We start from the raw sequence: 13,443 nt of genomic DNA, 5'->3' as shown, positions 1-13,443 counted from the left end.
ACTTTCATCAGGGCTCTTGTAAACAGACACCATTTTTTTTTAAATCGTGGACCAAATTCCTGGGTGTGAGTGGCCTCAGTATTGAGTGAGCTACCAAGCTTGATGCACGCAGCATGAGCTCACAGCACTGCTGTTCAGCTTGTGACCACAGCATCGCCTAAAAATGCCATAATATACATGTTCTTGCTATTATTTAGCAATGATATTATTACAGAAGACCCCTGACTGTGATAAAACTGACCAGGGTTCTGATAATAGCAGGATTGTGGTGATATTTAGCGCAGTGCTCCATGGAGGGAGGAGTAATGCTGTGGGAGGGAGGGTGGTGGCGTTGTCTTCTGACTGTGTGTAGCCACCTTTTATTGACTGCACTCACCATACCAGCTTAGTGGTTCCCTATGGTGAACACAGATGTAGATACTTATATATAATGTGTGTGTATAGAGTGTAATAACAGCAATAGGAGTAGGTTGGGAGCCGCCATTTTGGTGCGTCGTAATTACCTAAGCGTAATTACCTAAGTGTAGTTACAGGATGAGAGCTACACTCGTGATGTCCCGTCTTCCCAGCACTCTGTCATATAACGCTTTGAAACTACTGACGGTCTTGGCCTCCACCACCTTCTCACTTAACTTGTTCCAACCGTCTACCACTATTTGCGAAAGTGATTTTTCTTATATTTCTTCGGCATCTGTGTTTAGCTAGTTTATATCTATGACGTCTTGTTCGTAAAGTTCCAAATCTCAGGAAATCTTCCCTATCGATTTTATCAATTCCTGTTACTATTTTGTATGTAGTGATCATATCACCTCTTTTTCTTCTGTCTTCCAGTTTTGGCATATTTAATGCCTCTAACCTCTCTTCGTAGCTCTTGCCCTTCAGTTCTGGGAGCCACTTAGCATGTCTTTGCACCTTTTCCAGTTTGTTGATGTGCTTCTTAAGGTCGTCTGCATGACTTATCATGTTTACTGGTGACCACTATGGTCTTTGGGCACCATACCAGTTTACTTGTACAAATATGGTGAAAAAAACAGGTAGATACTTATACCAGTATATAATGTGTGTATATAGTGTAATAACACCACAAACAGTATTGTTGGAGGAGAAATATTAGTGCATCTGGCCTTGAGGGCGGCCACCACCAGCTGACTGTGTGAGTAGCTACGTCTCTCTGCCTTTACTCACCATACAAGCTTAGATGTACAGTTATGGTGAACAAAACATGTAAATACTTAAATATAACGTCTGTATATAAAACCAAAAACAGTATGGTGGGAGGAGAATGGTGGCAAGTCAGGTGAGGTGAGGGAGGGAGGGAGTGGCAGCCAGTGGCAGGTTGCCACTGGTTGCCACTGCCTCTCAGCATACCAACTTAGTGGTTCGTTATGGTGAACACGAATGTAGATACTTATATATGACGTCTGTATATAGTGAATAAAAGCAAAAACAGTATGGTGAGAGGAGAATGTGGGCGAGTGAGGTGTTGAGGGAGTGAGTGGCTGGCTGGTGTGTGGCGGTCACTTCTCGTTACTTTTTGACTCATAATAGCAACTTAGTGGTTCGTTATGGTGAACAAAACGTGCAGATACTTATATATAACCTGTGTATATAGTGTAATACCCAACAAAATATTTGTTCACTGTTTGATGAACATAATTGAATCAACAATATGCACACCATATTTTTGAGTACAGTGATGATTCACTCATTTTATTATATAAATATATCACACTACACACTATTGAATAATATTACAGCAAAAAAAATTACAAAAAATCAATCAGAGACATTGAAATAATTAGGTAATTATCTCTGTGGCAACTCCGGCATGACAGCTGGCGAGCAACAGATCGTCTGGGACGCACGCTGAGTCAGCGCTTGGTTTTTGGCCAGACTTCCCCACCCTATAGCGGGCAATATATGCCACTTACGATTTTTTTATTATTTTTCCCATGATCAGTGAACACAAATTAACAGGTTTAGAAGAAAAAGCAATTTTTTTTTTGGGGGTATGCGCCTGTGGGTGACACATGCTAAATAGGCGCCATTTAAGGATTAAGAGAGCCGACTGCCATTATAAGTGATAACTACCTGCTCAGTACCCTGTGCCGCTACCAGAGCAAACTACCCCTTACCCTAAGGTAAACAAGAGAGGAGGAAAACCTCCCAGCACACTCAGGGTGGTCAATTACCGAGTAGCTAAACACCAACAGAGGTAGACCCCAAGGTGACTTGGAGATAACTCCAAGCCCCAAGGCCAGTACTTACACCTTCCCTAGGGTCACCTAGGGAAGGTGACACTAGGGGCATGCAGTCCGAGTACTTGGGAAATTGCTCGTGCCCCACCAAAGACGACTCACCCCACACCACAAGGCAATGACTTAATGACACTGCAGATGACCTGAGAAATACAAGCCCTGGAATAGGGAACCAGGGGAAATCAAAACCCATAACCAATATACTGAAGCAGAACCAGTAGCATGAAGGTAGTGGCGTAAAACTGCCATCGAACCAAGCACATGATGCCTTCCAGGTGGAACCAACCAAGCATCCCCAGTTAAAATCCACATGCTCTGGAAGCATGACGACTCATTCTTCGCTAGAAAAGAAGGAGCCGGGTGTAACCAAACAAAGGAACAACCCCCGGCACCATGGAAGAGCATGAAGCTCACCAGCCTGACAACTGGAGATCAAATAAAGCTAAAAATGTTACCTTCAAAACACAATCCCAGACTAAACGAGCCACCCAAAAATGTGCAGAAGAGAGAAAAGAAAGAACCCGGTCCAGAGACCAGTCAGGCTCAGGTGGTGCATGAGTAGGCCGGAGGTAAAATCAAGCGTGAGAAAACCTGTGAAACAGGGCTGAAGAAGTGTCAACGAACGTAAGATGGAGCGGCTCACCGCACGATAAGAGGCGACAGTATCATCCTGCCAGACATCCTGCCCACTCGCCCTCCAGATTATAACTAAAAAGATATCGACATTTTAAAACCTAAGGATTTAGTAGAGTCCTGGAATTAACGACTTGGGTATGGCCCCCATATAGGTCATTAAATTGAGTAGATACTGTAATTCCTTTTGTGCACATTTTGTTTACAATAACATCATGGTCACAGTTGTTGAAAGTTTTTGCAAAACCTGTGTACATTAGTACATTACCTGTGATCACCCTCACAATAATGAGGCCCTCACACCCAAAAGGGATTATCTTGAAATGATTTTGGAGCTTAGCGTCCCTGCGGCCCAGTCCTCGACCAGGCCTCCTCTTTTTTTGTTACACATCCCCAGGAAGTAGCTCGTACCAGCTGTCTAACTCCCAGGTACCTATTTACTGCTAGGTAACAGGGACATCAAGGTGAAAAAACTCTGCTCATTTTGTTTCCGCCTCCACCGGGGATCAAACCCGGAACCTCAGGATTACAAATCCAAAGCGCTGTCTACTCACCTGTCAGGCCCCCCTGGGTACACAATTTTTTTCCAACCTTTTCTTTTGCATCACACAAATATATTCCCTAATCAAATCATAAGAATAACCAATTATAACATTTATTGCAGAATCCTTGCCATAAGGGTTCATATACTGTATAACATTAAAAACTCCACTTCCACTTACCTTTAGTGAAGCCATATATGTATGAAGATCTTCAAATACTGCCGTTCCTTCCCCTAATATACAGTCACCACTAAACACTGCCCCCTCCTCCTCCACTGCTAATACAACATGGTCAGTGGTATGGCCTGGAGTATGAAGAACTCTATTGGAAATTTGAAAGAGGAAGTATAAACATCTGTGATGCTATGAAATTATCTGGAATCAATATTAAAATAAGTGAACCCTTAATCCTTAGCTTGTGTGCTATTTTGAAATGTATCACCTCTTTATGTAACACAAATCAGTGTTGAATATAATTGAATACCATTTTCTGACAGGGCTTCCAATAACTTCCCAAGCTTTACATTGGTTCCACAAAGCCTTAGCTTAATACACCACAACTCCAAGACCAATCTATCATGACTGGAAGCCAGGACGAAAGCCAGGACAAGAATCTGGTTCACTATGAGACCAAGAGAGCAAGAGAATTAGATATAAAAAACAAAACTAAGAAAAAATCAATAAGTAAACATACAAGAAAACAAGCAACTGCTTGAAGAAAATTAGACATCCCTAAGTTGGTAGGAAATTTGTATTTTCTTCCAAGAGGTTGCAAAACCTCATATTGAAGATTATATTTTTGTTATGTCTGTTGCAGCTCAATTAATCCCTACAATTCTAGATAGCAAGTATTTCTATGAAACCACCTAATACCCCTCCAAACTACTTTTTTCCACTGTTGAGTCCAATGCAAAAGGTTAGTTAAGCAATTTCTGTATAACAATCCAGAATGTACGCTGCATATTGCAGGCCAAGGTCATGTTCAAAATACATAGACCAGCACAGACAGCTAGTTCTCTGTTCCATATTATGTTCCATCTGGGCAAGTGTTGTAAAGTCTGTTTTCATTTTAGATACCAGTATTTTCCTCAACTAGTCAGAAGTTCCCTAGTTTTGCCTGATTTAAAAACTAACTTAAAATTCTTAAAATTCACATAATAAATTTGGAAGAAGGAAGAGGAGTTGCAGATTGAACCAAGGTCAAGTTGACTAACATCCCCAAATCCAAATACCTAACACCAAGTGGGGCAGCACCTGAGCATCCAACTGGGCACACAACCTAGGCCACTGCAAAATAGAATCTTCAATTGCAGAGCAATCACTTCCTGACCCCTTTGGACACCAATAGAGAAATGGGGAGCCAGGAGCACATGGAAAAAATAAACACCAAATAACTCAGGGTCAAAGGTGTCCCTGACCCAGCAGTCACAGCATAGCAGAAGCAGAACATATGAACAGATGGCACAGGCGACGAACAACCCTCAAATTCACACAAGGCGAGAGCGGGCTCAGAAGAGGTATTCATAATACAATCGAGCCCGTAGGGGATTTCCAGGGCCTGCAGGGTAAGCACCCTGCCGGAAGCCCAAGTACTTTGAATGCTACGCTAGTAAACCCTGATATAAGAGGCCACCTTGGCTACCCAAAGCCAATGGAAAGGCCAAAAGGGGTACAGTAACAAGGAAGTTCCACTGCACACACCATAGGCTAGCCTAACAAGATGAAAAGCAGAACTTCAAAGCATAAAAAGGCCAAGTGAAAAAACCAGCGTTGAATGTAATGAAACGCCATTTTCTGGGTGAGACCCAGAGGTTCCCTGAAGCTATTGGACTGATATTACCTATATTAGTCTGGGGCTTCAGCTATATTAGTCTGGGGCTTCAGTCATATGGTAGTTGTCATGCCTACTGGCAGCCATGAGCCAGAACTTGGTTCCCTCAGAGAGGCAAAGGGAGCAATGGCCTATGAAAACTCCACTCTTTAGAGAGCATATTCATGTTTGCCATTGACAGGGTTTAAGCATCTAGAAAGGTAGGCACCCCCAAACAGTATTACCAGGATTATGATAATAGCAGGATTGTTATGATAATTAGCACTGAGTTGCATGGTGGGGAGGAGTATTGCTGAAGGAGCGAGGGCGATAGCATCGTCTGCTGACTCTGTGTGGCCACCTGTTATTGTCTGCACTCACCATACCAGCTTAGTGGTTCTCTATTGTAAACACAAATGTAGATACTTTACATTGTAGTGAAATTTGCATTCAACATAACCATGATACAAGATGATGGCAGTGATTATTATGGTGAAGTTATATGGCTTAGGTACATATTTTGGGGTAACACATGATACAGTGTGTGTTTGAAGTACTAGGTAGAAAACTATGAGGATGAAATTAGGTACTTTTTGGTGTTACTTTTGAAGAAGGGGGTAGGTTGGACAGGTACTTCTTGGTGTTACTTTTGAAGAAGGGGGTAGGTTGGACAGGTACTTCTTGGTGTTACTTTTGAAGAAGGGGGTAGGTTGGACAGGTACTTCTTGGTGTTACTTTTGAAGAAGTGGGTAGGTTGGACAGGTAATTTTTGGTGTTAATTTTGAAGAAGGGGGTAGGTTGGACAGGTACTTTTTGGTGTTAATTCTGAAGAAGGGGGTAGGTTGGACAGGTAATTTTTGGTGTTACTTTTGAAGAAGGGGGTAGGTTGGACAGCACATAAGGATGCTAAAAAGAATATGGCCTTTAGTATACAAATTTTAGTACATTTTTTGTAAATTTTAGTGTGAGTGCTATCACTGAAGAAGAATTGTAAGCTTTATATGTTTATGTAATGAACATTTTTTAATTCCCTTATTTTTCCACGAATATAAAATATTACATGACCTGATTTTCCAATCACAGTGTCCTGTTTTTGTCTCAAGGAAGTATGGTCAGCCTAATATAGATGGATGGATGAATAGATAAATGGATGGATGGATGGATGAATCAATACATAGATGGGCAGATGGGAGACAGGACAGACCAGGGCAATGTCAAGTACCCCCTCCTTAGTTTGTTATAATAAACTATCAAGGTAATAAGGAAATGAAACTTTGATTGCATATTGGCATGACCTCACACTAAAAGTAATCAAGTGCAGACAATAAGCCACAATAACCTGGATGAAAACTAGAAACCCAACCAACACATCTGAATGCAGACGATGAGTCACAATAACGTGGCTAAATTATGTTGACCAGACCACACACTAGACGGTGAAGGGACGACGACGTTTCGGTCCGTCCTGGACCATTCTTAAGTCGATTGTGATGAAGTAGATTCAGGCAATAAATAGGCTAGAGAGAGGTGAGGAGCAAAGTGTAGTAGAGGGGATAGTAGTAGGAATAAGAACTGCAGAGGGCCTATTGGCCCATACGAGGCAGCTCCTATTATAACCACCGAATGAGAAGGAGATAGTAATAGGAATAAGAAGAGGATAGTAAGGGAACGTAAAGAAAACAATGAACAGAAGAGAGAAAGAAAAGGAAAGAGAAAGAAAGATAAATGGAAGGGTAAGCTTATGTTAGGTTACGTTTGTTAGAACGTGACCTAACGAGACCACGTTTCTTTATTGCCTGCATCTACTTCCTCATCATAATCGACTTGAGAATGGTCCAGGACGGACCGAAACGTCGTCGTCCCTTCACCTTCTAGTGTGTGGTCTGGTCAACACATCTGAAAATTAAGAAAATGATGATGTTTCGGTCTATTCCGCACCATTATCAAGTTGTGAAAAGAAAAGTGGTAGAGATATGTGATCTATAATCATATATTAAGTGCAATACTGCAATATTTTTTCTTACTTGAGAGTTGCACCTTCTGTTTTGATTTCATCATTGTGCTTGAGTTTTATGAGTCTAACCGACTCATGTAGGGGCTCATCAGGAGCATCAGCTCGAGGAAATTTGTATACTTTAACACAACCTGAAATTATCATTTAAACTTTTTGAACACAAGTTAAAATTAAGTACTAAATGTAATGAAATGTCTATATGGTGGTGCACTTGGTAGCTCCCAGAGCTAAAGCACAGGGGCAACCAAGTCATAGGGTACTACACCAGACCTCTGATACCCAATTGAGGTTACTGGGACCAAAATCTGGCTCTTTTTGTGAGGTGAGCGGGCAGCTTGGGACTGGAGAAAATTATTAGCAAAAATTAAAAAGGCATCAAACCAAGCAACAATTCAAAAAAAATTGTAACCCTGAAGTTAACTAGCCAAACAATATTTGTTGTTTAACTAGTTAACAAATATTATTTTATATAACATAACAAATCAACAAATAGTGACCCATATACTTAATTTACATGCAGCCTGAGTCTGGCCATCACCTAACTCATAAACAACTTGAACAAACTCTCAAGGAAAATGAGGAACCAGAGTGGGTACAGAGTGCTTCTGAGGGCCCCACCAGAAATGGTTGCTTCATTACATTCAATGTTTGATTTCATAGAGGCCGTTCTAGTAGGTCCCCGAGATAAATCTTACCAATGCCTCAGCAAAGGAACAGATGGTTAGAATAGTCAGGTATGGATGAGCCACAGCTCTAAACCAAATGCTTAACACCATCAAGCCCCAGGTGTGCACTCCGCGCATATGCACGAAGAACCCCTGGCGGTACAGGCGAGCGCTCGCCGACACTAAATGTGTATACTCGTTTAAGTTTTCTCACCTTAATTCTCGTGCTACGTTACTTGTTTTGGTATCATTGTGTTCACAATAGAATTCCCTACAGGTGTATATGCATATAAAGTCCAACAGCCAATCTTGACTCCCCACAGCAAAGCCTAAAGTCGGTAAAAGTTACCCGTGAGCGCACAAAATCAGTAAAATGTGTACAGTATATTCTTTTAAATTCTTGTGAGAAACTGAAACAAGCCCAAATTTTAATATAAATTAGGCTTCTTACCTCCTAAGCAACCAAGAACATCCATTAAGCCTCCTTCAGGTCAGGATGCCAATGGTCATATGGTCAGGATGCCAATGGGTGATAACAATTCTGTCAATGGTAGTCTCTTGCTGTTTCAACACTGACAAGAGTGCTGAAATGTAGTCTGCATTTCCTTTCTCGCCTGCATCAAGCAGAATACGACTGCAAACAGAGAATGGTAACTTGAAACATTTTTTCCCACCACCAATTGATGAAGTTCCCTATATCACTATATCAAGCATAACTCGCAAAACTATTCACAGATCTGATGCCTCTCCCTCCCAGTAGCTCCCTTTCAAGAAGGAACTGCAGAAGAAGTGTCTCCAGTAGCTCTATCATCACACAGGCCTTTAATTTTTTTAGGCTCTAATCCTTTTCTCAACCTATCTTTTACATAATATTCAATAGGCTTACAACATTTTCCCACTCTCATTTAACCACATTTATACTAACTCTTTGTTTCCTTTGGTATAGCTATGCCCTAATCCAACTTAATATAGCACCCCCAATACCGTAAACCTCTATTGTTTTAATGGGGGCCTGACAGCTGAGTGAACAGCACTCGGGGTTCATAGTCCTAAGGGTCTGGGTTCGATCCTCGGTGGAGGCAGAAACAAATGGGCAGTTTCTTTCACTCTGATGCTCATGTTCACCTGGCAGTAAATAGGTACCTGGAAGTTAGACAGCTGCTATGGGCTGCTTCCTGGGGATGTGAGTGTGTGAAAATTAGGATTAAGAACTTGCCCAAAATGCTATGCGTGCTAGTGGCTGTACAAGAATGTAAGAACTCTTGTATATATAAATAAATAAAACAAAAATAAATAAATCATGTAGCACTGTATCAAAAGCTTTGCTAAAGTCAAGGTACACAACATCACAAACCTTACCACTATCAAGAGCTTCAGCTATGCTGAAATAAAATGATAGCAAATGTTACACAAGAACGGCCATTTGTAAAACCATGTTGTAATTCATTTATTAATCAATGTTCTTCAAGATGAAAACAAATGTTATTTGCAGTTAACGATTCAAGCAACTTTCCCACAATAGACATTAAGCAATAGTTTGACGCAAGTGATTACAATGTGTCCTTACTTGAATTAACTATATGGGGCAAGGCCAATTTCTTCCACCGCGGAATTTGTTCTACCCATTGGCCCCAGCCTGTCCCTCCCCTCCATATGAAAATAAAAGAGGACCTACATCCACTATCAACAATACAAAAATTTTAGAAAATCTATTTATGTATTTATAATTTTGAACATGGCACATGATAGAACAATCATTGATAAACAATTCCATATCAAAATCATAACTATGCCATAACATAAATAACAAAATCATAACATAACATAACTGCTCATATAAGTTGATTTCCGGAAGCCAATTGTATCAATCTCGATATAAAAAAAAAATTACCTGTATTCATAAAAATATTCATTTATTATTATAAATTTTTCATTTTCCCTATGGCATTTGATGGAACAATCACTTGGAAACAATTTGGTATATAAATGCTACATATATGAGCATTATTGAATCCAATCAAGCGAAATCACCTAATTTTCTCAACAAACTGACGAGAGGAGGGAGCGGTTGGCGGGCTGCCGGTGGTTGGGTGGTGGGGGTGTGGGTTGTAGCATGTTGGCAGTAGAGGGGGGGGGGATGGCAACCAGACTAGGAGGCCTTGGGCAAGATCAAGCCTAAGGCTGGGCCAGATCACGCTTCGGGAGAGACCAGGCTTCGAGCCAGACCAGGCCAGATAAGTCCTCAGACCAGGCCAGATAAATCCTCAGACCAGGCCAGATAAGGCCTCATGCAACACCTCCAGATTGATACTCCCCTTTCTCACTTAAAACCCCAGCTTAACACTGCTTATCAAGCTCACTTTGACCCTCATTGAACTTATCCGCTCTAATGTTAAACTGAATTATTAAATGGGGGAAATACAACTGGGTTGTTATGATTCTAATATTAATAAAAACTTAAGTTTACACTGCTACCACCTTCTGAAACCTGGATGTGCCTGCATTACTGATCTCCTAGGAAGGACAGAAACCTATAATCATACTCTCGAATGGTGTATTACATCTCGGACATTAACACTGGGGATAATTTATAGAAATTCTTTTCTTTACCAATTGAGGATCAGGGGATGTCTTAATTATCATTAAATGAAGAAAAACACAGGGAACTTCCAAAACCTGCATGAAAATGAGAAATCTAATGGCTCAGACTAAATTTTTAAGGGGAATTGAGCTAAAACTCCAAATAATCAATAATGAAACGTTATTTAATCAATGACACAAAATAATATCCTAACTCTTAATACAGTACATCCTATGAGGCAAAGGAGTGCAATTAGCTGACACACCCAACCAAGGGAACAAATTACCTTTCACTGCAATTACCAGCCAGATGTTGACGGCTTCTCCCAGGTCCCCTGGAACTGTCCCAAGTCACCTCTCAAGACACACTAAACTAAGATTTGCTCACAAGCTTACCAGTGGGGATAGCTCCTCCCACAACTAGTTTCCTAGGCCCAATAAACCCCGCCTCTCCAAGTCTAGAGCCAATGACTATTCAAATACCTCACCTGAGACTCTCCCATAACCAAAATTCACTTACGTACTTCCTTTACTTTGTGAGCACCTTGACTGACCTGCGTTCCCTTCATTGCCGTGCCTTTCGAGCGAACTGCAATCTCCCTACAGCACTCGTCTTCCAACATGGCGAATGAATTGGAGGTCTTTGACAACCCGCCTACAGCTGTCCTAGTCTTCTTAAGACCCCTATCCTTTGAGACATTTCAAGACAAAAACTTTCTAATGCTGCTCTCCTCATTAGGTTCCTCCTGATGTTGTTCCATGTGTCTTAGCTCTGCCATCTGTCTTAGCTCCTCATTAGTTCATACTTAGTTCAACACAAGGCAAAGTTAGAGAAGATTCATAGGTATGCCACCAGACTAGTCCCAGAACTGAGAGGCATGAGTTAAGAGGAAAGGCTATAGGAGCTAAACCTTACATCATGGAAGACAGAAGAATAATAAGTGGAGACATGATCACCACTTACAAAATTCTTAAGAGGAATTGACAGGGTAGACAAAGACAAACTATTTAGCATGGGTGGAAGAGGAGATACAGGTGGAAACTGAGTACCCACATGAGCCACAGAGACATTTCAAAGATTTTTTCAGTATCAAGATAGTTTACAAATGGAATGCATTAGGCAGTGATGTGGTGGAGGCTGACTCCATGCACAGTTTCAAACGTTGATATGATAAAGCCCAATAGGCTCAGGAATCTGTACACCAGTTGATTGACAGTTGAGAGGCGGGACCAAAGAGCGACAGCTCAATCTCCGCAAGTACAACTAGTCGAGTACTAGGCAAGTACGGCAGTAAAGAACCTCACGTTGAGAACAACCTCATCGCAACAGCCGTCTCACAACTACAAAAAAACACCTTATACCAATCACAACCTAAGACAATCACATAACATACCAATCACAACCTAAGACAATCACATAACATACCAATCACAACCTAAGACAATCACATAACATACCAATCACAACCTAAGACAATCACATAACATAACAATCACACAACCTAATAACAATTTGACAATAACCATACAACTCCATAACAGTGTCGCAAGACTTACCTCTTACCAGTCCCAGTCAGGTAGGTATTTGTGCCCTGTAGAGTCATAGGCCCCGGGTTGTGCCCTGTAGAGTCATAGGCCCCGGGGTGCAGCCCAGGATGCGAGTGATACGAGGCGTGATTGACGTTATCTTGGCAATAAACGCCGCCATTCCCGATATTTGGTAGCTGACGGTGTTGAGCAGTTGCTGGTTCTTTGCTAAATGTGCAGTGAACTTACAGTATCTTATGTAAGACTGGGAATTGGGTCCTTAATGGACGTGCAGTTTGTATGGTTTATCTTCTCGATGACTGCACGAGTACCAATGTTGAGAATCAAGCTTTAAAATGTTTATCGTTCTTCGCTGTAGAGGAGCGGCGACTAAAAAGCGGTGTGTGTTAGAGGTAGACCGTAGGGCGAGATGTTGTTCACTCCGGGTAGACGAGGGACACAATGTTGATGTCATCAGCTGATCGCTGGTGCTCATGCGACCAGGCGGTTGTTGTCCGGTCTTCGGCTGCCACTCTAAATTACAGAGCACGGATCCCCACACATATTTCCACCATTTCTGGTAGAAAACTTGTATGTTTCGTATATAAATATAACTGCTCACTATTAAAATCACAATATAATGCTATTAACAGTTAAAAATCTGCCCGAAACGCTGCGCGTACTAGTGGCTTTACAAGATTGTAAATACTATGTTATGTATTCTCTCTCTAACTCAATGTACCTTCTTGTATATAAATAAATAAATACATAAAATCTTCTACTTAACAGGCATATAGTTATTAAATGACGTTTAGTGATGTGATAGACACAAGGCACTTGTGTTAATCCTTACCACTGAATTGTAAATCCATCCTTCTGAAGATGTCTACCTCTAACACATGCCGCTTTTTAGTCGCCACTCCTCTACAGCAAAGAATAATAAACATTTCACAACTTGTCATTCTCAACCCTTGACACGTCTCCCAACCCGTGCAGTCATCGAGAGGATAAACCCTTCATGCAAACTGCACGTACCATCAAGGACCCAATTCCTAGTCCTACTTTTTTTTTTTTTTTTTTTTTGAGATATATACAAGAGTTGTTACATTCTTGTACAGCCACTAGTACGCGTAGCGTTTCGGGCAAGTCCTTAATCCTACGGTCCCTGGAATACGATCCCCTGCCGCGAAGAATCGTTTTTTCATCCAAGTACACATTTTACTGTTGCGTTAAACAGAGGCTACAGTTAAGGAATTGCGCCCAGTAAATCCTCCCCGGCCAGGATACGAACCCGTGACATAGCGCTCGCGGAACGCCAGGCGAGTGTCTTACCACTACACCACGGAGACTGCAAAAAAATTCTTCGAGACTTCGAAAAATTCAACATACTAAGTCCCTGTCAGTTGGTTTCTGC

General features: G+C 41.4%; 1 pseudogene; it reads right to left on the bottom strand.

Annotated features, from left to right (window-relative positions):
• The window catches only part of LOC123752600 (endoribonuclease LACTB2-like), a 28,076-nt pseudogene extending 15,561 nt beyond the window's left edge, over positions 1 to 12,515 (bottom strand).
• Positions 12,516 to 13,443: the final 928 nt, after the last annotated feature.

This window comes from Procambarus clarkii, chromosome 37 (genome assembly GCF_040958095.1).
Source record: "Procambarus clarkii isolate CNS0578487 chromosome 37, FALCON_Pclarkii_2.0, whole genome shotgun sequence".
Lineage (NCBI taxonomy): Eukaryota > Metazoa > Arthropoda > Malacostraca > Decapoda > Cambaridae > Procambarus > Procambarus clarkii.
This window is presented reverse-complemented; position numbering and strand designations above follow the sequence as displayed.